Genomic DNA, 12,444 nt, shown 5'->3' with positions numbered 1-12,444 from the left:
TGTTTATTTTTAAGATATTTCAGACAGAACATATTGAATCAATTCGTTTCTCTTCAAGTAGAATCCAAGTCAGCAGTTTAACAAGTTCCCTGGTGATTCTTATGCACACTAACATTTGAGAAATTCTCAAAGATTTTTTCCAGACCTATGACCTTTATCCAAAAGTCAGACATCTGTGTGTCAGTTTCTGATCTCATAACATTGATCTCTTTGCAGTCCATCTTTTCCCACAGAGTCCACTTAAATTTTGAGCATGATCCTGCCCTATCTCCTTCATGCTTATAAACATAACTGTTTCTCATTTGTATGAGTTATAGATTATGCTATTTATAGACTATTATTAACATTTCTATTCCAATGTGCCTTTGGACTTTTCCTGACCTTTGTGACTGTGCACTGGCTTAGCAGACTACTGTGATATTACCGTGTTCTGAAAGGAATGAAGTGGAATGTGGCTTTCATATCATCCTTGAAAATACTAATGATATTACATAGTTTTGATAAATAAACACAAATAGATATTATATTTATTTCAATTTTCTTCTCAATTCCCAATAGAATGGTGTAATTTAGAGCCTCAGACCTAACTTCTACTGCAATCTAATTTTTATTTGACTCTAAAATAAGTTTAAAATTTGAGTGCTTTAACATAACCACAATATTAACACTTAAAGAATGTATGCTTTCTACCATGCATGATGTCCTATGGCTATTATTTCAGTTTCAAGAACTGAAAATTTTTTACTATCAATAGGTATGAGAAATTAGTACATGATTGCTGTGTTTTTCTCTTGTATTGTATCAAAAATATCAGCCACTTAACACTTGTTGGAATATAAATATCACATAATTTTAGGTTATCTCAAACTTATTTTTATACATACTCAGACTTTTAGAAATTTGTATTATTGTTTAAAATATATGCCTGTGGCCCTTTAACTGTTAGTCATTTTAAATGTTGTGGGATTTCTGCCTTATTTATTAAAGTTTCTTCCATTATTTTGAAATGGTATTTCTTTTCTAAAATTTGAAATTAATTGAATTACACTAGTCCAAGGGTAAAGAATTAGTGAATTCGCATTTTCAATACAATTATGCCATTGTTTTAGCTGCAATAATGAATTATATAATTGAAAGTCTTTATTTTAGTTCATTGATTTTTTTCCTAATTGTGTGAATAATTTTAATACAGTTCAACTTTGATTCAGAACAAGTACTATATCCTCCTTGTTATAATTTTGAAATCTAACTCAATTTTAATTGCATGTCAACCATAAAAATTTCTAATTGAAGAGATCAGTTGCTGCCAGGCACAATGGCTCATGCCTGTAATCCTAACACTTTGGAAGGCTGAGGCAGACATATCACTTGAGGTCAGAAGTTTGAAACCAGCTTGGCCAACATGGTGAAACCCCGTCTCTACTAAAAATATACAAATATTAGCCAGGTGTGGTGGTGCGTGCCTGTAATCCCAGCTACTCGGGAGGCTAAGGCAGGAGAATTGCTTGAACCTGGGAGGCGGAGGTTGCAGTGAGCTGAGATCATGCCACTGCACTCTAGCCTGGGGGACAGAGCGATACCCTGTCTGAAAAAAAAAAAAAAAAAAAAAAGAGGAATTGATTAGTTGAAAGTGTAACATTGATCAGAATTATTCTCTGTTTAAAAAAATTAACATTACAGGCTAATCTATTTCTTATCATTTGATATCCTTGCTTTCCTATATGGCCAGAATACAGTGGTTTCTAGTTGAAACCTTCTATTCCCATTCTAGCCTTGTCCCTAACTCTTGGAAATTGCTTCCTCATCACTGATGTCAAAGTACAGATCATTTGGATTCCTCCTCTAATATCATATTCATCTTCAAGCATTTCATTACCCACACTCACCCTCATAACCATGTACATATATCTTACTAGCCCATAATTATAAATGGAATCATTAAATATGCACACACACGTGTAATTAGATACTAACATTTCCTTTTAACGTATTACACTATCCTTCAGAATATGTGTGTGGCATACCATCTTGCCATTGTCCAGTACCCCAGAATAATAATAATAATAATATAATTATATTATAATAATAATTATTATTATTATTTTGAGATGGAGTCTCACTCTCTCACCCAGGCTGGAGTGCAATGATGTGATCTCGGCTCAATGCAACCTCCGTCTCCCAGATTCAAGCGGTTCTCCTGCCTCAGCCTCCCAAATAGCTGGGACTACAGGCGTGTGCCACCACACCTGACTAATTTTTGTATTTTTAATAGAGATGGGGTTTCACCATGTTGGCCAGGCTGGTCTCGAACTCCTGACTTTAAGCCATCCACTCACCTCGGCCTCCCAAAGTGCTGGGATTACAGGCGTTAGCCACCATACCCGGCCGAAATATGTCTTTCAGATATAAACATACATTAAATATGTAGTAAAATTAAAACTAACTTTTAAAGAGCAATGATAGGAATGCTTGATAAATTCACAGGTGCATTTTTATTGTCTCTAAGAAAAGTAGTGAAAGCAATTGTAAATATACTAATCTTTGCATACTGTACTGCATTATGCCCAATGCAAAAACTATATAAAAACAGGAAATATTAATTCTTAAATCTGTTAAAATACCTTTAGCAGTATGAGTAATTGCTAAGTTATCCTTAGACACTGTTTTGTTTTACTTTTAGCTCAGGGGATTTTCATTTCAATGTTGTAATGGCAGGGGAGATGGAGAGTTTATCAGAATAGAGCCTTCCATGAGTAGAGCTCTTGAGGGAAACCTACATTAAAAAGGAATGAGCAGAGGGAAAGCTTTTACAATCCTACTCGAAAGCTATGATTTAGTGAAATGAGGCTCCTGGAATTTTAAGATTAGATAAAAATAGAAGCTGCTTGTCAGCTCCTTTCAGCCACGGTGCTAATCGGGCAGATGGGCCACACACTCCAGCTGGGATGTGCCGTCCCCTCAGGAACTGTTTGCAACCTGCTGCACGCAGGCCTTTCTGTGTGAAACAGCAGTTTCAATCACACTCCTGTGAAGACACACAAAATCAAATGACTCCATGTAGCAACACATTCTCCTCTGTGATAATGAAATTCACAATAGATGCCTGAAGTTAAATAATAGTATTTTTATTAGTTTAAGGTTGCAATTTGGCATTTGTATATACTTCCTTTTCCTTCCATTTACTATAAAACATTTCAGATATGCAATAATATGTATAAATAATTTAATAAAGCTTTGTGAATCCAATAGAAAAGTAAGAAATAAAATGTTGACAGTGTTGTTTAAGTCTCTACCTCTCCCCAGTTATATTCCTTACTAGACCGCTGTTTAAAAATAAAGCTTTTAAAAAAATTTTTGTTAAGGATTCCTATTATATTCTTTGTATGTTTGATATGTATGCAAATGCTGATAAACAATAAATAGTGATTTTGCATGATATAAAATGTTATATAATTGGAATGTATTTATGCGTATTGATTCCAATAGCTTTAATTCATGTATTTCCTCTATAATATCCCATTTACAAATATACCACATTCATCATATAAAGGACAGAATGTTCATACAATGCTGCTAGGAACATTCTTATACATTTTTTCAAGTGTACAGAAATTACCCTAGGACACACCCTCAAAAGTGGATTTGCTATCTCCAAGAATACCTGCATGCTAAAATATAATTAGTGCTTACAAATTACTCTAGAAATGGGTTACTGATTTTCTCCAACAAAAATATTACTCACCGTCTGATGAAAATCATCAATTGATTCTAGTTTCTTTCTTGGACCTATTCATATATGTAACTCATTTTTGTTACCATTGGATTCTTTGTTTCTAAATTGACTTTTAGTGCTTTATATATTCTGAGAATTAAAACTTTATAGTGACATTCATTGCAAATGTTTTTTTTCCAATGTATGCTTGTCTTTCACATCATTAATTCACACATATTTTTAAATTTGGTAACTATCAATATTTCTACATGGTTTCATTTTTAGTATTTGTTTACTAAATTATTTCTTACTGTTTGGTCATATAGAAGCATATATTATCTTTCAAAAAATTTAAGAGTTTTATTTTTTATATTTGGATCTTTGACCTAAATATAATTATTATTCTGTATTGTATGATGCAGAAACCTGTTTTATTTTTATCTATATGAATATATAAAAGTTCAAGTGCCATTTATTATATAATTTATCCTTCCCCGGTGACTTGCAGTGCCACATTTGTAACTTGCATATGCCATATTGTATTTCTTGTGTCTCCATTTTAGCAATCTGTCTATCTGCCTATTCATAGTAGTAAAATCTATAAGAAGTTTTGATACACAGTGAAGTAAATCTCTCCACCTTTTTTTCTTCAAAATTGTTTTATCAGTTCTTAGTCATCATACTTCCAAATGTTTCCGTGAAAAAATTAACATTCTGTTTGAAATACAGGTGGATTTAAGGAGAATTAAGATGCTTAATATATTGATTGCCTTACAATTTGTCTATCTGTCTATCTATCTATCATCCTCTATCTATCATCTGTCTATTTATATATATGGGTCAATAGACATTTTTAAATGTCTTTCATTACCATTTATTATACTTTCCGTAAGGAATATTTTCACAGAGATATTACAGATAATTTGCTAAATGTATTCCTGTATATAGTATTACTATTATAAGTGGTATTATATTTAGAGTTGTATTAAATATATACTTTGTATATAAGCATGTAATTTATTTGTGTATATTGATCAAATTGCTCTTCGAATTATAGTACTAATTATGATAATTGTTAAGGAAATATATATATTTTTAAATCTCACGACCAGGCAAAACTGTATACAAAGTAGACGAAAAAGAAGTGGTTTTATTATTAAATAAGCATTAAACAACAATTTGATGCATATCATAGGCAATCCACTAAGACATGAAAAAGCAGAAATAAAATTTACCCTTTTCTATAACCAAGTAAATACAGCCCATCTCACACATGCTCTCCACAAAAACAATAACTAGTTATCAAGTAATTGGATTTGACAGCACCATTAGTCACAGAGTTACTCCACAATTCAGTTGGTGACTACCTGTGTTAACTAATTCGCTTTATTAAAAGGAAAAATTAATTTCTTATGTCTTTATGACAAAAGGTAGTTTTACAACTTGGAGGTAGTTTTGCAACTTGTAATGAAGTTACAAGCTCCTCCTCTCCCAAAGAAACTGGGATACAGGTACACTCTCTGCCCTGACCATTAAATTTCAGACACATGTTACCCAGGTCCTTGAAAAAGATACTCTTTTGTCTTCAAGCTGGCAAATGGCTTATTTAGCTTTTAAAAAGAGTTGTATACACTTCAAAAAGCCACAAAAAGAACTTATGATTACAAATTTCTTTAAAGTAAATGCTCTAAGAAAAGAGAGTGATGGGAAATCTGTTCCCTTATTTTCAACAGGGAGAATTAAGCCTCTTGTTTTCATTTTTTTACTTGCTCTTACATTTAAAGTTTAAAGTTTAACTCTGTTTTCTATATTAACAAGTATATACTTTATCAAATAATGGTAATGTCATTCATTTTTTCTCTGTCCTTATACAATTTATTTATTAATTATCATTGTAATGTTTGAAATTGCCAGCGAGTTGTTTAGTGGAAATATGGATTGTGAATATCATGGCCAGATTCTTGATTTTAAGTGGAATGCATCTAATGTTTCATCACAAAGTGAAGTGTTTTCTGCAGGATTCTATTCACTGGTTGACAAATGTTCTCAATAGAGTGTTACTAGTTTGCTAATTTATTCATATTTTTCAGTGAGTAGATATTTACTTGTGCATATTTGGGCATATATTAATATGATCAATTTCTTTTTTACATGGTGAATAATAATACTAAATTTTTCTAATATAAATGCATCCTGAATACTTACAGTTAACCTAAGATTGGTGTAGGTGTATATGCATATTGTGCTCAAATGTGTATATTAGTGCATTCATTTTGCTAAATATTTTATCAATTTTGCATCTATTTTATAAGTAAATTGATCCATAATATTTTACCTTGGGTTTTATTACCTTAATACTAAATACTAGATTCATCAAATCAGATGAGGAAAATTTGCCCTTCTTGTTTTTTTCCTCTGGAAAAAAATTACACAGAACAGGAACTATTTTTTCAATGATTTATTGAATTATCTTGGGTATATCTTAGGTATTTTTGAATTTTTGGACAGAATTTTATAAGAATGTTCACTTTTAAAAAATAAAGGTAAAGTTATTTTGATAATCTATATCTTCTAAAGTTGGATTTGATGTTATATATATTTTTCTAGAATATATCTTTTAAAATGAATTTAAAAATTATTTTCAAACTATCCTAATCATTTATATAAAAGGATCTTATACCTTACATGTGTTAGTAATTCTCTGTATCTCCTTAAACATTTTTCATCTTGTCTATTTATATTCTATATTCAGGAATTTCAGTGTTTGAAATTTGGGAGATCATAGTCTGTTATTGAGTCCATTGCCATTCATTCTACTAACTTGTTATGCACACATGTTTTATACATTTGGACTCTGAAAATGTGTTTTGTCTATTTCTCTTTGAGAATTTTGTGAGGCATGAGTCTAGGACAGATTCTCAAAGATGAAGTGCTTCTCTGCTTATGTAAAGGACCTTCAGGCGCTACTAAAAAAAAGACCATTTTAACTTATTTCTTGAGTTTTTACGACTATATCAGCAGTATAAATTTGTACTGCAACCCTTAAGAGGACATACTGTGGTTACAGATACTCTGAAAAACACTCAGAAAATACTCAGGAAAGTATTTTTCCTTTACCTAGAGCACAAGTTGAAAATATACATTCCCATGTTGTTTCCATTGGCCAAAAAGTTATTTTTAAACAATTTTATAAATGTGTATATATATATATATATCCTGTTTGAATCCCAGACACAGACAAGTGCCTATAATTAGCCTTTCAAAATTAATTTTTTACTTTATTTGTAACTATTTATCAACCATTCCACCCATCTACTTATTACTTTTTATCACAGTTCCCTATGTAACTCTTTTTCCCCTTGTCAACTATATCAATTTGTTTCATGACTTATTTTCATTAATTTATTATAAAACATATTTTCTTGTTCTGTGTGTTGCTTTTTAACAACAATTAGGGTGAATAAATTCAAGAGATCTGTTATACAACACAATGACTGTAGTTAGAAACAATATGTTGTTTACTTGAAAACTAAGAGAGTAGATTTTAAGTGTACTCACCACAAAAAAGTGTGTGCGTTTATGCTGTTAATTCATATAATATCATGGTTTTTGTCACATGCATTTGCTTAATTTTTCACTCAGCACTGTATTCTTGGAGATCTTTCTGTGTCGTTTGATTTGTGCTTCTAATTGTTGAATTCTCCATTGTTACAAATCAATGACTACATGAATTGCCACAGAAAACTCTGATGGTCATCCTCTCTCTTGATCCCTTACGGAACTTACAAGAATTTCTAAGCTTCCATAATAATGGGTTGCAGGGGATTATTCCTACTCAAATGCTCTAGTCTCACACAAACAGCAGCATATATTTTGCTATTTTATATTTTCTTGAAATATGATATAGAAACTATTTATCTTCTGACTTTCTGGCTATATGTTATAGTATAGAAACCCTTTTGTTTTCTGAAATCATCTACAAAAGCCTTCAAAGGTAGCCATTTAAGGCATTTTTTTTTGTTATCATTGATTTTTTGTTGTTGTTTGTTTTATTTCAAATTTTACTCATTAATGTAAGTTTTATTTTTCTTCTTGTCCTATTTTGGCATTTTGTGTTTTTTCAGAAATGTATCATTTTACATGTAGAATTAGTAGACTAGACTTACTAGAATGTAATAACTACTCTTTACATCAAGTCTCTGTTGTTTGTATTTCCAGTTATATTCATTCTACATTTTGTTTATTTTAAAATTCTACTTTTATTTTTTTAATTCAGACTTGTGAAAGGTTTGGCTACGAGATTTTATTAATGTTAATGACAACAAATTCTAATTCAAATTTTGTTTATATTTTTTATTTCTTTTTCTTCACTATTTCCTTCTTGTTTTTCTTTGCTAATGTTGTTACTATCTTGCAACCTCTTACGCCAGATGAATAGTTTCTATTCTATAACCTTTCTTGTTTCGTGATAATTAAAGCTATAAGTTTCCCACAAATACTGTTTTTTTAGCACTCCATGAATTTCATCATGTGGTGCTTTCCTTTGGTTCAGTCTAAATATTTCATAATCACATTATGATTTTCTTTTAGGGTTATTGAGTAATATTATTTAGTTTCTATTTATAGTGTACTACTCTCAGCAGCCTATTGATATTTATTCTAATATTACTGAATGATATCTGATAAAATTATATGTATAATTTCTCCAAAGGTTTTTTATGAATCTCTCTTTATGGCCTAGTGGACTCATTTTTTGTTAATGTGTGTTTAAAAGAATGCTATTTTTCTGGTTATTCTTTATATGTCTAGTAGGGTTTTCTATATGATTTTTTTATATTTCAAATAGTTTGAGCTGCTTCCTTTTCATATTATTTATATCTCACGTGATTCTTCTGTTGAAGTTTTTGTTTTTTGTGAGATATCTTAGATTACAACACCATTTGTTGATCTATTTGTTTATCTACCTATTTCTCCATTAATCAATTTAATTTATATAATTAACTTATATATTAATTCAGTGTTAAATCTCTTATTAGATGATTATATGATGATGATACTTATAACTTCCTGTTCTACGATACCTGTTACAGATATATTTCCCCCATAATTCTCTACAATATTTTTAATCAACATTTTATCTGAGATTTTAGTATTGCTACACCAAATTTATTTTGTTTCCTATTTGAACCAAATACACATACACACCCTCTCCTTTAAACACATACATTTTTGTCCTTTTGTTTTAAGTGTTTCTTGAAGACAACACATTACTAGACCATATTTTTGACACATAGAAGAGGTTTAAATGGTAAATTTAAGACATTTACAATGATTATTATTACTGTTACATTAGGTTTTATTGCTCTCCTCTACCATGTATATTTTTACTGTGCTCTTATTTTTCCTATTTCCTGCTTTCATTTTATAGACCTAATTTCTTCTAGTTAATCTACAAATACAGTTTTTCTCTTTATTAATTTATTAACTTCATTAACATTTATATCTTCCCATCAAAGGACAAAGTTTTAGATAAAATTCAAATTCCTTTGTTTTCTACTCCCCCAACCCCAAACATGTCTTTCCAGTTCCCTTCTTATGGAACTAGTTTCTCTCTCTGTCTCTCTTTTTTGTTTTTATGCTTTCTATTTAAGTAAAATATATCTGAAGTCATAAAATTATTTTATTGTCAAATTCTCCTGGAGTTTTGTTTTAATAAAGTCTTTTTTTCCAAGAGTGATTTTCAAGGTGGAAAGGAAAAATGGTTATGTAATGATTAAATACTAAGTTATTTAATTTATTAATTAAATTGTTATTAAATTATTTAAATAGAAATACTTCAGAACTATCCTGAATTATTGACAATCCATAATATTGAAGCTATTTTTGTTCCTTTTATTCCTAAGAATATTTATATTATAAAATGACCTCTAAATGTTGTAACATTTAATTACTAATTTTAAAATATTCAATTGTCATTATAAGCATTTTGCTATTGAGAATCTGATGTCAATAAAATTATTTTTCCTGTATGAGTATTATTTTTTCCAGAATTAAATATACATATATATTTGTAATTAGTCTCTTTAAATTTTGTTCTATGCAAGTATTTGTGAATTTATTCTTCTACCCTAATTGCCATTTTAAAAAATCGTTCAATTCTAGATTGTGTATTCACTTGTGGAAAATTTATTTTACAACTTATTTAACTCTTTTCTACTTTCTGTTTTTATGTTTCTATTTTTCTGGAATTCTCATGAACTGTTAATGGATCTGCTACTTAAAAACCTGTATCACTTAACTTTTTTAATATATGTTCTTTCTTTCCAGAATTATTTGCCTTAATTCAATCTTCTTCTTTACTAATAATTCAGCTTCATTTATCCTGCTATTTAACTCCTATCTCATATTCATTATGTCAACTATCGTTTTCTCATGCCTGATATTTTCACTTGGGTTTTCTTTAGTCTTTCTTGTTCTTATTTCATTTTGCTAAACTCTTTTCTGAAGTATAGTCATCATGCTTATTTTAAAATTATAATTGTTTTAGATGCTTTAAGTTGTTCATGTTGCCTTTGATTTCTCTTGTATGGAAATTATACTTCTGATTGGTCTAGTTATTTTCATCTGCAAGGTCAAGTTTCACAGAAAGATTAGCTATTCTTCCTTTTTAGCGGCATGGCAGATAGTCAACCAGTGTTCCCTGTTAATCCTAACTTAATTCAAGAGAAAGGAAGAGAAGAGACTACAGGGTCGAGACCCAAAGGCACCCAAGAACCACCTCTGATCTCCCACATGATGCAACTCTCCTACTGAGAAGTTTACCTTTGAATTCTTTCAAACAAACAATATTGTGAAGATGTAATGCTTTTAGTTTGTAATCCATACGCTTTTGTTGTTTTGAAATAGAGTAGGTGGAAGAATACGTGAGCAAGTATATGTAATCAGTCAGTTCACTCCAGCTAGGGATTTGGGTTACACTAAAATTATCTTGCTAATAGTGGGCTTTCTTTTGCAAACATGTGTGTTACATTCCTGATGTAAAGAGCATCCATTGATAAAGCATTTAGAGTTAGGTAGAAGTTGAGTCAAAAGCAAATCTTCAAAGCTTTCTCACACTCTGGTGTTCAACCACTTCCCACTGGCTACCTACACTACTTGTAAAGATCTTTTATCTCCCCACAGGTTTATCACTGAATTTATGATAATCCCTTTACTTGCATGGAAACCCATGTCTATATTCTCTTTATTGATTTATTAACCTCATTAATATATATATATATTCCCCAGAGATATAAATTTGTAGATTTTCAAGGAATTACCATATGATCCAAATATACCACTTCAAGAGTTTTAGCATTATGCCAATATCTCAGTTCCAAAACTTCAATTTGCACTGTCCTAAGACCCTTTGTCTACCCTCACCTTATAGGATATACTGAGTGAAAAATGTCTACAGTTTCAGCATCAGCTGACTGCTTCAATTTTCAGCTACCTCTTTTAATTTGGAACCCCATAACTCCAAGAGGATATCTTCTTCAGAATATCTAATTTACAATATTACCATAAGCCAACAGCTCCAACACTTTCCATCATTTATTATTATTATTGGCATCTATGCATCCACTTTCTTGATGACTTTATTTTACTTGAAATCAACAAAAGCTCTGGAATAATAATATACTTATAAATTCAATCATATTTGCTCATTCGTGTGTGTGTGTGTATAATGGTATTAAATGTACATGTGCAGTAAGTCAACATTTTCCTAAAGAGGAAGAAAATAATACTGATAATAGTGAAGATCTTAGATGACTGATTTACCACCATAATTATATCTTTGTTTATCACATGTTCTTGAGTGTTACCAATTTAAATTATTCTAAGGTTTTCTTTTTTCTAAATCTTGCATATGTTTTAGTCCTTAGAGCAGAGTGTATGTTTTTCAAGGGAATAGGTGTTTTTTTGTTTGTTTGTTTCTGTTTTTGATACTGAGTCTTGCTTTGTCGCCCAGGCTGGAGGCTAGAGTGCAGTGGCACCATTGCCGCTCACTGCAACCTCCGCCTCCCAGGTTCAAGCAATTCTCCTGCCTCAGCCTCCCTAGCAGCTGAGAATACAAGCATGTGCCACCACACACAGCTAATTTTTGTATTTTTAGTAGAGATGGGTTTTCACCATGTCCACACTGGTCTCAATCTCCTGACCCCAAGTGATAGTCCTGCTTCAGCCTCCTAAACTGCTGGTATTACAGGCGTGAGCCACTGCGCCTGGCTGGGAATAGGCTTTAACATGAACAATTGTAAACATGATGCTCCAGGCTCACTCAACTTTTAGTTAAAATTGGGCTGATTTATATGATAACCTTTACTATGTACCTGCCAAAACAGGAATGAAAATCCTGTCAAATATTCTTTTACTTATTTTAAGGACATACTATATGGCGAATTCATAGTTTTTGGTTGTTGTTGTTTGCTTTTGTTTTTGTTTTTGAGACGGAGTTTCTCTCTTGTTGCCTGGGCTGGAGTGCAGTGGTGCGATCTCAGCTCACTGCAACCTCCACCTCCCAGGTTCAAGCAATTCTTCTGCCTCAGCCTCCCAAAAAGCTGGGATTACAGGCCCCCGCTACCACCTCTGGCTAATTTTTGTGCTTTTAGTAGAGATGGGGCTTCACCATGTTGGCCAGACTGGTTTCAAACTCCTGACCTTAGGTGATCCACCCGCCTCAGGCTCCCAAA

The 12,444-nt window shown here is 31.4% G+C and overlaps 1 protein-coding gene across 6 annotated transcripts in view; it reads left to right on the top strand.

Moving 5' to 3' along the window:
• The window catches only part of FSTL5 (follistatin like 5), a 781,414-nt gene that overhangs the window by 104,704 nt on the left and 664,266 nt on the right, over positions 1-12,444 (top strand). The gene's annotated exons all lie outside the window — the stretch shown is intronic.

Source organism: Nomascus leucogenys, chromosome 7b, assembly GCF_006542625.1.
Source record: "Nomascus leucogenys isolate Asia chromosome 7b, Asia_NLE_v1, whole genome shotgun sequence".
Classification (NCBI taxonomy): domain Eukaryota; kingdom Metazoa; phylum Chordata; class Mammalia; order Primates; family Hylobatidae; genus Nomascus; species Nomascus leucogenys.
The sequence above is the reverse complement of the archived record's forward strand: the minus strand, read 5'-3'. Positions and strand labels throughout refer to the sequence as shown.